The sequence below is a fragment of the Ictidomys tridecemlineatus genome, chromosome X, assembly GCF_052094955.1.
Source record: "Ictidomys tridecemlineatus isolate mIctTri1 chromosome X, mIctTri1.hap1, whole genome shotgun sequence".
Classification (NCBI taxonomy): domain Eukaryota; kingdom Metazoa; phylum Chordata; class Mammalia; order Rodentia; family Sciuridae; genus Ictidomys; species Ictidomys tridecemlineatus.
The window spans coordinates 34,109,267-34,123,594 of record NC_135493.1 but is presented as its reverse complement, the minus strand read 5'-3'; the positions used below and the strand labels follow the sequence as shown (position 1 = coordinate 34,123,594).

The 14,328-nt window shown below is 38.6% G+C and overlaps 1 protein-coding gene across 2 annotated transcripts in view; it reads right to left on the bottom strand.

The window, feature by feature from the left end:
• Il13ra2 (interleukin 13 receptor subunit alpha 2) overlaps nucleotides 1-14,328 on the bottom strand; it is a 60,481-nt gene that overhangs the window by 30,771 nt on the left and 15,382 nt on the right. The window contains exon 1 of one of the 2 annotated variants that reach the window (XM_040284569.2): nucleotides 12,432-12,514. The exons of the other annotated variant lie outside the window; for it this stretch is intronic. The gene's annotated coding sequence lies outside the window, so the exon portion shown is untranslated. Of the gene's footprint in view, nucleotides 1-12,431; nucleotides 12,515-14,328 lie in introns of those variants that run through there. 2 annotated transcript variants of the gene reach the window in all.

Below are 14,328 nucleotides of genomic sequence, written 5' to 3'. Positions count from 1 at the left end.
TTTTTGTATTTTATTTAGAGACAGAGCCTCACTAAGTTGCTGAGGCTGGCTTTGAACTCATGATCCTCCTGCCTCAGCCTCCCAAGCTACTGGGATTGCAGGTGTGTGCCACAGTGACCCATACTCCACAATTTTACTCCCACTAGTTTTCTTGATACTTACCACCCAAAGATAATGATATATATATATATACAAATTTACAAATCCAAACATGTACTTGGCCTTCATCATCTATTGCCATGGCTTATCTGCAGATGCAGACACAGAGCCAAGGAAGGTAAATGATGTTCCCACAACTTCCTTTCCTCCTGGCTTCTGTTTTGCAAATACTGCCATTATGAACATCTTCCTGTTTTGCGAAACTTTCAATTCACAGACTTGTCTCTTGTTTTTAAAATCCATCGACCAGATTTTGCCTTCTTCCCTTCTCTATTCAACCCAAACTACATTACTGAATTTGCCTCTTTGCCTATTTTTGTTTTGTTTTGTTTTGTATTTTGGTACAGGGAATTGAACTCAGGGATGCTTAAGCACTGAGGCACATTCCCAGCCCTTTTTATGTTTTAGTTTGAGACAGGGTCTCCCAAAGTTACATAGCACCTCGATAAGTTGCTGAGGCTGGCCTCGAACTTGCAATCCTCCTGCCTCAGCCTCCAGAATTGCTGGGTTTGTAGGCATGCACCATCACACCCAGCTCTTCTGCCTGTTTTATATCATAATTTCCTAAAAAAATATCCCCACCCTGCATGAATCTCTTAGACTTTCTTTATGCCAGTACCTCACCAGGTGATTGCTCGTAAAAGAATTATCACAAGGGCTAGGGATATGTCTCAGTTGGTAGAGTGCTTGCCTAGCATGCACAAGGCTTGGGATTCAGTCCCCAGCACCACCAGAAATAAAAGAAAAAGAAATATCACAAGACATTAATTCTGTGCTAAATTCATAACATTCCATTTTAAATAAGCCTACAGTACTACTCAAAAGCCCTATTACATAGCTCTACTTAAATTCATATACTTTTCATACTTTTTTTGGCGGGGGGGGGGTGGTACCAGGGATTGAACCCAGGGGCGATTAACCACTGAACCACATCCTCAGACCTTTTTTATTTTGAGACAGGGTCTCGTTAAGTTGCTTAGAGCCTCACTAAGTTGTTGAGACTGGAAATTCATCCCATTCCTGAAAATGGCAAACCTCTCCCCCTCTTTTAACTTCTCATTCCTTCTCCCCCAACTCAGTGCATGACCTTGCCTCTCATTTTAAAAACAAACTGAAATTAATAGATGGAAATTCCCTCATCTTTCTGATTTAAAGCAAGAAACTTCCCACATCCACTCTTTCTTCCCTCTTGCTATAATAAAGGAGGTATATTTTCTATTATCTATATCCTCATATGTATTTTGAATTCTAACCCTGGTCACATTTGCAGGGATCTTACACTGTTTTTCTTCTTCTTTTCTGTATTTTCAACATACATAAAATGCATGTATGAATATACATATCTCAAGAGACCTCCCCTTAACATTGAAACGTGCTCATTTCTCCCCAATCTTAAAAATAAAAACAAGCTATCTTACCCACATATTTACCTTCAACTATTGTCCCAGTGCTCCCATCTTCTTGAGAGCCAAATTTCCAGAAAGAGTTGTCCTTGCTATTTTTATTAAAGCTTCCCTCTTGTTCTTCATCACTCCATTCCCTCATCTAAGCAGAATCCATGACTCTCGTGAAACAGTTCTCACCAGTATAACTAATGACCTCCACAGTGATGAATCCAATCAGATTTTCCATTCCAATCTTGTGTAATCTCTCACAGCACCCACCTATTTTCTATTACCCTTCTTGAAACACTCTTCCCTTTGTTTTCCTTCTACCTCTCTGGCCGTTCTTTTCATTTAATTTTCGGACTCATTCTTTACTTACCTAATAATGAATTACAGACTCTTCTGAAGTTTGGTCCAAGATGTTCATCTCTTCTGATTCTACATTCTCCCTAGGTGATTTTATCCATCCTATAGTTTACACTATCATCTGTGTGCCAATGACTTTCCAATGTTTGTCTCTCACCTGAACTACTATCCTCAGTGCCAGACTTATATATTCCTTTGTTTTCTCAACATTTTAATTGGAAATCTCAATCATACCTCAAATGCAAAATGCCAAATACAAAAATCATGACCTTCTACAGAATAGAAGACACAGAGACCAATCCACATAAATACAGTTATCTCATACTAGACAAAGACACCAAAAACATACATTGGATAAAAGATAGCCTCTTCAACAAATGGTGCTGGGAAAACTGGAATCTGTATGTAGCAAAATGAAATGAAACCTCTAACTCTGACCCTGCACAAAACTCAACTCAAAGTAGATCAAGGACCTAGGAATTAGACCAGAGACCCTATGCCTAATAGAAAAAAAAGTAGGCCCAAATCTTCCCTATGTTGGCTTAAGACCTGACTTCCTTAACAAGACTCCTAAAGCGCAAGAAGTAAAATCAAGAATCAACAAATGTGATGGAATCAAACTTAAAAGCTTCTTCACAGCAAAGTAAATAATCAAGAATGTGAAGAGAGAGCCTACAGAATAGGAGAAATCTTTGCCACCTGCACCTCGGATAGAGCATTAATCTATACAATATATAAAGAAGTCAAAAAACTTAATACAAAAAAAGTAAACAACCCAATCAAATCTGCAAAGGAACTAGATACTTCACAGAAGAAGAAACAAGAATGGTCAACAAGCATATAAAAATATTCAACATATCTAGCAATTAGAGAAATGCAAATTAAAGCTATATTGAAATTTCATCTTACTCCAGTCAGAATGGAAACTGTTAAGAATATAAATAACAATAAATGTTGGTGAGGATGTGGGGGAAAAGGTACACTCATATATTGCTGGTGGGACTGCAAATTGGTGCAATCACTCTGGAAAGCAGTATGGAGATTCCTTAGAAAACTTGGGATGCAACCACCAATTGACCCAGTTATCCCACTCCTAATTTTACACCCAAAGGACTTTAAATCAGCATATTACAGTGATATAGCCACATCAATGTTCATAGCAGCTCAATTCACAATAGCTAAACTATGGAACCAACCTAGGTACCCTTTGACAGATGAATGGATAAAGAAAATGTGGTATATATACACAATGGAATATTACTCAGCCGTAAAAAGAATGAAATTATGGCATTTGTGGTAAACAGGTGGAACTAGAGACTATCATGCTAAGTGAAATAAACCAATCCCCCCCAAATCAAAGGCCAAATGTTTTCTTTGTTATGCAGATGCCAACTCACAATAAGGGAGTGGGTAAGGAAGAATAGAACTACTTTGGATTTGACAAAGGGGAATAAAGGGAAGAGAGGGGAGATGGGAATAGGAAAGACAGTAGAATGAATAGGACATTACTATCCTATGATAGTACCAGAGTGATTGCACCAATTTGCAGTCCCACCAGCATATGATTACATGACCAATATAATCCTATATCATATACAACCAGAAGAATGAGAAGTTACACACCATATATATATAATATGTCCAAATACATTCTACTATCATGTATAACTAATAAGAACAATTTTTTTTTTAAATTATGACCTTCCATCTGAAAATAAGTGCTCTTGCAGCATCCATGCACCAATATAAGCCAAAAGCCAGAGTCTCCCTCGACATCTACATCCTTCATATTTGATCCATAATAAAGTCCTGTCCATTTGTCAAATATCCCTTGAAACTACGTATGTCCAGTTTCTCCTCAATTCTAACCCGAGTCTCCACCATCATTTCATAATTGCCTGGACTATTATAAATAGCTTCTTTTTAAAAACAAAAAAAAAGGGCTGGGGATGTGGCTCAAGCTGTAGCGCGCTCGCCTGCCATGCGTGCGGCCCGGGTTCGATCCTCAGCACCACATACCAACAAAGATGTTGTGTCCGCCGAGAACTAAAAAATAAATATTAAAAAAAAAAAAAAAAATTCTAAAAAAAAAAAAAAAATGTTTTTTGTAGGTGTAGATGAACAGCATGCTTTTATTTTATTTATTTATTTTTACGTGGTGCTAAGGATGAAACCCAGTGTCTCACACATGCTAGGCAAGCACTCCTCCACTGAGCTACAGCCCCAGCCCTACAGTAGCTTTTTTTTTTTAAATTTATTTTTATGTGGCGCTGAGGATTGAACCCAGCGTCTCGCACATGTTAGGCTAGCGCTCTACTGCTGAGCCACAACCCCAGCCCCCTACAACAGCATCTTAATACATCTCCTTGAATTTACTCCAACCCCACTTCATCTATTTCCATGCTGCAGGCAGAGTGTATATCTTAGTGTTTAAAGTGCAAATCTAATTATGCAATTTCCATGGTAAAAATCGATTATGGCTTCCTTATCATAGGATAAAGATCAAAATCCTTGGCTTGATCCTGAAGGCTATAAATATTATAGCACCTATTCTTCAGCTGCTTTTTAGAAGCTTTCCTGTTTCTGTTCTGTACTCTGACCACAGGGCTCATGTACATGTTGTTCTTCATCTACTTGGAGTATTCTTATCTCTTGTTGTTCCCCTTGGAACAGTTAACACCTACTCAAGTTATTATCTCCATTTTACACAAGAAACTGAGACACAGACAAATAACTGGCCCAAGATGACAAAAGTAGTGAAAGGAAAAAAACAGGATTCAAACACAGTCTGATTCTATAGCCTGTGTGGTTTTTTTTTTTTTTTTTTAATTTATTTTTTAGGTGTAGATGGACACAACACAATGCCTTTAATTTTATGTGGTGCTGAGGATGAGGATCGAACCCGGGTCCCACCCATGCTAGGCGAGTGCTCTACCGCTGAGCCACAATCCCAGCCCCTAGCCTGTGTTTTTAAACATTATAATATATTGCCACCAGGAAACTTTCCTTCATAGTAGAGTTGACAATTATTTATTAAATCTTGTAGTTATTAGACTAACATCCATTCCTTTTGATTAAGCATTCCATCTTTACTGCCACTACTTTTATCCTAGCCATCACCATCTCTTCCTCTTTTTTGGGGGGGGGGGTTAGGTGGGTGGGTATCAGGGATTGAACCCAGGTGCACTTAACCACTGAGCCACATCCTCAACCCTTTTGCTTTTTCATTTTGAGACAGTATCTCACTAAGTTGTTTAGGGTCTCACTAACTTGCTGAGGCTGGCTTTCAACTTGTGATTCTCCTGCCTCAGCCTCCAGGGTCTCTGAGATTACACTGTGCTCCACTCACCAACATCTCTTGATGGATTAACTACAATAACCTCCAGATGCATTTTCCACCTTACCATAAACAGGGCCCAACCATTTTCTCCACTGTAGCTGGCATAACCTTTAAAAACTCAAATATGTCCAAATGTAGTCACTGGCTTCCCATTCCTCTAGAGAATAATTTATAATGACAACTCACAATTAAATGTGCTCAAAGAATGCCAGTGACTCTCTAACACCCCATGGTATTAAATCACTTAATCTTTTCTCTCTCTCTCTCTCTCTCTCTCTCTCTCTCTATATATATATATATATATATATATATATATATATATAGAGAGAGAGAGAGAGAGAGAGAGAGACATACTGGTATCACATTTTATCTATAAGTCACTGAAGCACAGAGAGACTACAAATGAGCAAGCCAAGATTCAAAGCCAAATGGTGTCTTTTAAGACTCTGTGACTTTAACCTCCATGCTGTATTATCTCTTATAAAATATCATGCAAACCCTTTTGTATGGCACTCAATGCTTCCCACTCTCTGTACCCACTAACACTTTCTTACTCATCTCTTCCTTATAAGTCTTGAAAAGTGGGACCCTGTTTAAGTCCTAAGCCTTGATACCAATCAAAGCTTTACACAGCCTAATCATTGAGATCACTTCTGGTCATTGAGATTTTGTTCAGGTGGTGTTTCCTTCTACATATTCTCTGTGCTAGCTCCTCCAGACTGGATTGTGTAAGTCTCCTCTGTACCCTTTACTGAAATATTAGGGAATTAAACCAATATTTTAAAAGGCATTCATCAATCATCAATCGGTACAATAGTGCATACCTGTAATCCCAGCTGCTTGGGAGTCTGAGGTAGGAGGATCACGAGTTTGAGGCCAGCATCAGCAACTTAGTGAGACCTTAAGCAATTTAGTGAGACCCTGTCTCAAAATAAAAAGGGCTGGGGATATGGCTCAGAAGTGAAGCTACCCTGGGTTCAATTTCTAGTACCAAATAAATAAATACAATAAAAGGTACTCACCACTTAGTAAAGAGGACAATCTCAAAAAACAAGTATAAGGAAACATTTTGAGCTAAGTTTTGTGTTTTGCTCTAAGTTTTTTCTCTTTTTCTCCTCATTTCAAAAAGATTGCTGAGCCATTTTATTATTCCTTACATAATGGGATCCCTTCTCCCCTGTTGCCAGGACCAAAAACAAAAATTCACAAACTCAGGCTCATGGGAGAGATGATGCTTAGGAATGTCAGTGAGTGTCTCAAGAGAACAGATAAAATTCCTTCTAGAGTACTGAAAGGAAAGGAAGGGACACATACTTCAGACAAAAAGAATTCAGGGGTCTGGTAAGGTTAGAGGTGACAGGGAAAATAGGGAAAAGCTCAACGTTTGATGACCCAAGATAAGAGTTTATAAGACAAAAGTTGACATGTGTCTGTTGCATTTGAAAATAAGAAGTAATTGGTGACCCCAGTTAAGGCGGTTATATGTGTAGACCAGTTTTCTGTTCCTTTGACAGCACTAGGGATCAAACCCAGGGTCTCATGCATGCCAGGCAAGTACTCTACCACTGAATCAAATGGATCTCCCCACTTCTTTTATTTGTTCTTTTTAGTTATACATGACAGTAGAATGTATTTTAACACGCCATATATACATGAAGTGTAACTTCCTATTCTTGTGTTTGAGCATGATGTGGAGTTACACTGGTCATGTATTCACATATGAACATAGGAAAGGGAGAGGACGGGAGAGGAAGTTCAAAGGCTTCAAAAGCTCAGTGGATGTTCTGCGCCCTAGCCACAGGGAACCCCATCTTAGTAATGATCCAGTGCCCCCAAGCATAGCACAGGAAGAGGAGCCGCAAATATGAAAGGTTAAGACAAAATGGCATATCAAAGAGTAAATTAGGAAGTTGACAGAAGATTAATGATCAAAACCAAAAGGGACTCCTTGGTATTTTGGGGTTGCCTAAGGCCTCAAATATTTGTATAACTCAACAAATATTGGGGCTGCTCCAATGTTGACTAAAATTGTATATCTTACTTTTCCTGGAAGAACATTGAATAGAAGATAGTTTAAAGAACATTGTGTGGAGGAATTTCTGCCAGACCCAAGTTGTGGACTACATTGACACTAATGTCAATTATAAGATGTGGTTAAATTCCAGGAAGGAGGCAAGCAATTAGAAGCACAGAGGACAGGTACTCTTGGGTCTTGGGCGTTGTGGTCACGTAAGAGTCCTTATGAAAAGCAGGACCTATGCTATCTCAAAGATGAGGACGTGGTATTTGTCAAAGAAGGTGATGAGGGAAGGCTTTTTCCTCAGTGAGAATTAACTGAGCAAATACAGAGAACTGATAAAGCTTAACTCATTCAGGGATCTACAAGTCATTTGTCTTGGCCACAGTGTGAGATGTACATAGGAAGGAATGCTTTCTGAGCCACGTTAAAAGATTTTGGACTTTATCACAAGGGTTATAAAAAGGTACTGAAGGGCTGGGGTTGTGGCTCAGTGGCAGAGTGCTTGCCTTGCATGTGTGAGGCACTGGGTTTGATCCTCAGCACCACATATAAATAAATAAACAAACAAATAAAACAAAGGTCAATCGACAACCAAAAAAATTTATAAAAGAAAATACAAAATAAATAGATACTGAAGGTGTTTTAAACCTGAGGATTATGTCTATTAGCTCAGTTTAAAACATGCAAATTTTAGGAATATGGCTTTTGCCACCCTTAGGAGAACAGATCTGAGAGGGGCAAAAAGAGAGAAACAACTTTGGAGGCTTTTTCAACAGTTCAGGATAGAGAAGATGAAGGCCCATACTATGATAACAATAATGCTTTTTAAAAAAGATGGAACACAGTGGGGAGCAGTGGACTACACCCATAATCTAGCAACTTAGGAGGTTGAGGCAGAGGATAGCAAGTTCTGAGCCAGGAGGATTGCACGTTTGAGGCTAGCCTCAACAATTTGGCAAGGCCTTCTCTCAAAAAAAAAAATAAAAATGGCTGGAGATGTAGCTCAATGGTAGAGCTCCCCTAGACTCAGTCTTCTGTACCATCAAAAGTAAATAAATAAGAAGTACATATACATTGTAAGAAGGTAAAACAGGCCTTAGTGATCAATTTAAAAAATGGAGAAGACAACTGGAGAACTGCAGAGATGTTTGGGCAGTTGAATTGACTCAGGAATGAAACTAGTGACCAGAAAAGCAGAAACGCAGGACAGGCTGGTATCATGAAGACTAATACAGCAAAAGATTTCAAGGAGAGAATATTAAAAAGCTGAATACTGGACTGGGGTTGTGGCTCAGTGGTAGAGCACTTGCCTAGCATGCATGAGGCCCTGGGTTTGATCCTCAGCCCCACATCAAAATAAATAAATAAATAAAATAAAGCCATTCTGTCCATCTACAACTATGAAAAAATTTTTAGAAAATTTTTTAAAAAGCTGAGTACTTGGCAATGTGAAACAGTGGAGAGAGTGCCTGGGGGAAAGTAAGACAAAAATTGAAATGTGTCTGTTGCCTTTGAAATAAGAAGTAATTGGTGGCCTCAGTAAAGGCGGTTGGTTGTATTATAGACCAGTTTTCTGTTCCTTTGGCAGCACTGGCATCAAACCCAGGGTCTCATGCATACCAGGCAAGTGCTCTACCACTGAACCACATCCCCAGCCCCATGGACCCCTTTTTTTATTTGTTCTTTTTAGATATACATGACAGTAGAATCTATTTTGACACATCATACATATAGAATCTAACTTCTCATTCTTGTGGTTGTGCCTGATGTGGAGTTTCACTGGTTGTGTATTCATATATGAACATAGGAAAGTTATGTCCAATTCATTCTACTGTCATTCCTATTTCCATTCCCCCTATTCAATGCAGTGAATCTTCACTTCTCACCCTGCAACACATCTATTGTATGTTATCATCCACATATCAGAGAGAACATTCGACCTTTGGTTTCTTTTGGGATTGACTTATTTCACACATAGCATGATAATCTCCAGTTCCATCTATTTACGGGCAAATGTCATATTCTCATTCTTCTTTATGGCTGAGTAAAATTCCATGTGTATAGGTACCACATTTTCTTTATCCGTTCATCTATTGAAAAGCACCTCCATTGCTTCCATAACTTAACTACGGTGAATTGAGCTGCTCTGAACATTGATTGGCTGTGTCACTATAGTGTGCTGATTTTAAGTCCTTTAAGTTTATGCTGAGGAGTGGAATAACTGGGTCAAATGATGGTTCCATTACAAGTTTTCTAAGGAGTGGTTGTACCAATTTGCAGTCCCACCAGCAATATATGATTGTACCTTTCCCCCCACATCCTCACCAACACTTATTGCTACTTGTATTCTTAATAAAGAATTCTGCCATTCTGACTAGAGTGAGATGAAATCTCAGTGTAGTTTTAATTTGCATTGCTCTAATTGCTAGTGATGTTGAGCATTTTTTCATATATTTGTTGACCATTCATATTTCTTCTGTGAGGTTCCTTGGACTCTTTTTCTATAGAACCTTGGTTATGGGTTGTAAAGGAGTTTGTTGTACAGTCAAGGTCAAGAAAAGGTGTCTGTCTCTCTCCCCCCTCTTTCTTTGCTGAGAAAAGAACTCAGAGGAAGAGGTACAATATTTTGAAGAGTAAGGGAGTAATTATGAAAAAGATACTTGAGAAAACCAGAAGAGGGCATGGGTTCAGAAACAGAGATTAAACTTGGACTGGTGTCCTCTGAGATAGGACAAAAACATGGGTGAAGGTGCAAATCGAGGTATTTGTAAAACACATGGTGGAAGAACAAAAGGTTCAGGCACACCTGGTGGCTTTTATTTTCTATGCAAAATAGGTGATGAGCCCACTTCCTGAGAATAAATGGGAGCGCAAGTAGGCGGCTTAAAAAGAAAACAGAGGGGGCTGGGCATGTGGCTCAGTGTCAACAAGGCCCTAGGTTCAATTCCCCAGCACTGCCAAAAGACACCCCACCACCAGCACAAAACAACAAAAAAAGAAGAATCTGAGTAGGGACATGTAGAAGGATGACTTGATTAACAGTGACTCATTCTTCAGACCTCAGATGAGCTGCCACCTGTGTAGTGAGGCCTTGTCACATGCTTTCAAAGCACTGACTACCTTCCCTTTAGAGACTTACCATGAGATTATCTGATTAGGTTCTGCTCCAATAGACTATACTCCATGAGTTCAGGGATCATATATTTTGCTCACTATGTACCATTCAACTCTTAATTTTTTAACAGAGGTCCACTTTTGAATACAGCCCTTGCTGCTTATTTTAAAGGGACCTGTTTTTCTTTTTCTCTCCTCCCTTTCCCCCTCCCTAACCTGGGGGCGGGGAACAAGATTACCTTATCTGTCCTCCACCACAAGTGAATCCTAAAACACCATCCAGGCACAGCTGGGACCCCCTGCCAGGCACACCTGGAATGTAGCCCTTGAATAGCTTTTTAAAAAAGCTATTTCCAGGATGGGCTGAATCCCAGCCTCTGAAACAGGAGTCCCCTGTTGTTTCTTCTTTGCTAGCAAAGCAATAAAACTTGTTTCTCCTTTGCTAGCAAAGCAATAAAACTTCTTTTTCCTTTTTCTGTGGATTGGCATGGGGACAAGGACCAAGCCTTCTCTCCAGCATAAATCTTGAACCCACACACAGATTTGAAACATAATTCCACAGAGCTTATCTTCTCATGATTACCTCAGAGTGACTGTAGAAGCTGCATGGAATGATGGAGAGAGCCACATAGATCTGGGCAAGACACTTCGGCTTTCTAACTCTCAATTTTCTTATCAATAGAATGCAAGCAGTAACACTTGCCATCATACAGCTAAGGAAGCACATAGAATGTCTTTGGTTGGTGCCTTCTGCTTCCATAGCCAGGAGCCACCTCCTAATGAATTTCTTGAAAACCCTGAAAAATACATCAGGAGGAACAAGCTACCCATCCCCTCTCAGCTCCTCCAAGTTGCAACAGGTGATATATTCCTCTGATTTTTCAAAAACTAACCACCAAATCATCTTTTGGTCAAAAGGTAAGATTTTAGCATCAAAAAGAAATAAATCAATCCTGTATGTGTTTCGCCTCTCCTTTGTTTGTTCCCACTATTTAGTCTTTCTAACAGTTTTATTGTCTTTCATAACATTAGGCACAGTCAGGACTCAGGCTTCTTTTACAGCTGAAGAAAGTAAGATAGGGAAGAGTGGGGTGTCTGTTCCAAGCTAGCAGAGCTATGCGGAGGAGATCTGGCAAACAGATCTCTTGGTCCTGAGTTTAGTACTTTTCCCACTTAAAATAAAAAAATAATAATAATAAATCATCCATGTTATTTACTTGTCTGGAACTCTTTATAACATTCTATAGTTAAATAATATTTCAATCAAAAATAGGCAGTAAGTCCTTGGTGATGATGTCTTTGTTTCATGTACCTTCTTACATATTAATAAAAAAAAAACTAATCTGGAAGCACCCAAAGTGAGTGTAGTGTGTAAAAGTGATGTTCATATTCAAGTGTTAACTATGTGTTCTTTCAGAGGGAAACAAGTATCAAAGGTATAAGGTGCTAGAACATTTCAGAGTAAAAGCAGTGAAAATTGAAACTCTTACTTTAATAACCCTACTATATACATAATCATAATATATAAACAAATGAGATCATGCATATAGAGGACATGTATGTTCTGTAAGTTAAATCAAAACATCATGCAAAGATAAATGAAATCATTTATTTTAGAAGAGCTCTGTGGTTATCTCTAGGCTTAAGAGAGAAAAGTTATTACAAAGTGGAACATTCCCATTTATAGGGGGAAAAAAATCACACAGAAAATAATGTCAGAGAACTGTAAAATGCAACTAACCTTACCATCTAAAATGGACCAGACTTGCTTACAAAAAGTATACTTTTCATAGAAAAGAAAGACTAATAAGAAAATAAAAATTAAAGCAAAAATGCTGTCTATACATGATGATCTAGCAACCATTAAAATAGCTTAATGCAAAAGGGTAATATTTCCCCAAAATATTTTTATATCAAATCAAAGAATTTTTGTCACAAAAAAGATTCATGAACCTATAAAGCAAAGATAAAGAAAACAAAATAATTATTCAAAACAAATTACCTCTCACCCCAAAATTCCTCCCCCAATTTAAAGTTTCAGACTTACTCTATGTGAATAATGTGTCCAGTTGTAATCAAATTCTTCTGCAATAGCACTAAAGTCTAACTCAACAAACAGCTTCTTTGCTGAATGGGTTTTAAATGACCCTAGAACTTAAGCTTTGATTTTATGTAGGAGGAGCTCTGCTTTATCCAGGAAAAGTAGCAACTGTCATGAAAAAATTTGCATTTAAAGCAGATCAGCATTCAAGGTTATATTTGCAAAAAATTCAGAGGAAAATATAAAGTTCATCTGACTGACTTTCTTTCTCTTTTAATTAGTTCCTGATATGGCCTCTTAGTATGCCAATGTTATTTTACTATATGACTCACCACACTGGGAACTAAAAGATAATCCAAAGGTAAGTATATGAGTGGCAGATTTATGTTTTCTTCAGAATATACTACCCAAAGGCATCATCATTTTAAGTTTCAAATATCTTTAAGTACGAAAAGAGTCATAAATAGACAAGTCCCCAAACCTAAATTCTCCTCTAGGCTCTGGCTCCCACGGATTCTGTTTGAAAAAATATTTATTTATATTGTAGGGATGGGCGATGTAGCTCAGTGGTAGAGTGGACACTTAGCATGCTCAAGGACCTGGGTTCTAATCTCTAACACCACCACATAAAATAATTATAATCGTAAAAATTTTTGAATGAAATCTCAGAAGTCATCCATTCTAACCTCCTGTTCCCAAACAAAAGTTGCCTCTGTACTTTCCCTAAGAAATGGTCAGTTTTGCTGGGCGCAGTGCCTGTAATTAATGCCTGTAATCCCAGTGGCTTGGGAAGCTGAGACAGGAGGATCATGAGTTCAAAGCCAGCCTCAGCAATGGCGAGGTGCTAAGCAACACAGTGAGAACCTGTCTCTAAATAAAATAAATTCCCGGTACCAAAAAAAGAAATGGTCAGTTTTCTCATATGTAAAATGAGCCAGAAGAACTAGATAATGTCTAAATTTCTTCTGATTTTCCCAAATCCTTGGTGTTAAAATTCAGTATCACATATATATTTCTTTTTCCATTGAAAGTTTATCAAATCTTTCTTTACATAACCTGACAAGATTTTATTTCAGCCCTGATAAAATGAAGAGACTCAGGCCATCACCAAATTGTCCTTCATCCTTCAAGTCTCCATAAAAATTTTTTTTTCCTGCCCCAATTTAATCTCCAAGCCCAATAACCATGCAGAGCCATAAGAACTCAGAGTACTTTGGGGGTGGGGTACAAGGAATTGATCTCCAGGGCACTCAACCACTGAACTACTGTAAAGGTAAAATTTCTAAGCTGATTCTAAGCTGCAAGAGTCTGAGTTAAAGTGTAAAAGACTGGGCATTGTAAAGTTTCTAAATTGAAAGGCTTGGGCTAAAAAAAAAAATAATAGACCAGGTATTGTTAAAATTCCTCTGCTACCCCTGGAACCTGTAATCTCTGTAGTTGTTAGGACAATACCTGAACTGCCCAATAAATATTTTCATTGATTCCCTGGTTGTTTATTAGCTAAGGGCTCCAAGTAGCTCAGCACGTAAGCATCCAGGCTCCAAAACCAATCAGTTTAAATGTGTACCCCGCTTAGAAGTGACCAATCACCCCTGCCCAGGCTGTTCCCGCCAATGAATGTACTAATCCTGTCTCAGAGTTGTTGTTCAATTTTCCCGTGCCTCATGGTTTGTTCTGATGTATGCAAAGCCCCCCGCCCTCCCCCAAAAGTGTACTTAATCTCTGCTTAACCTCTGCTCTGGGCTCTGGGCTGCTCTATCTTCCTGAGTAAGCCTGGAGCCTCAGCATGCTGAATTAATAAATCCTCTTCTGCAATTGCATGAAGCCAGTCTCTTGTGTGGTCTCTCCCTCCGACGCTCCACCAGACCCTTACACTACATCTGCAACCCTATTTTGTATTTTA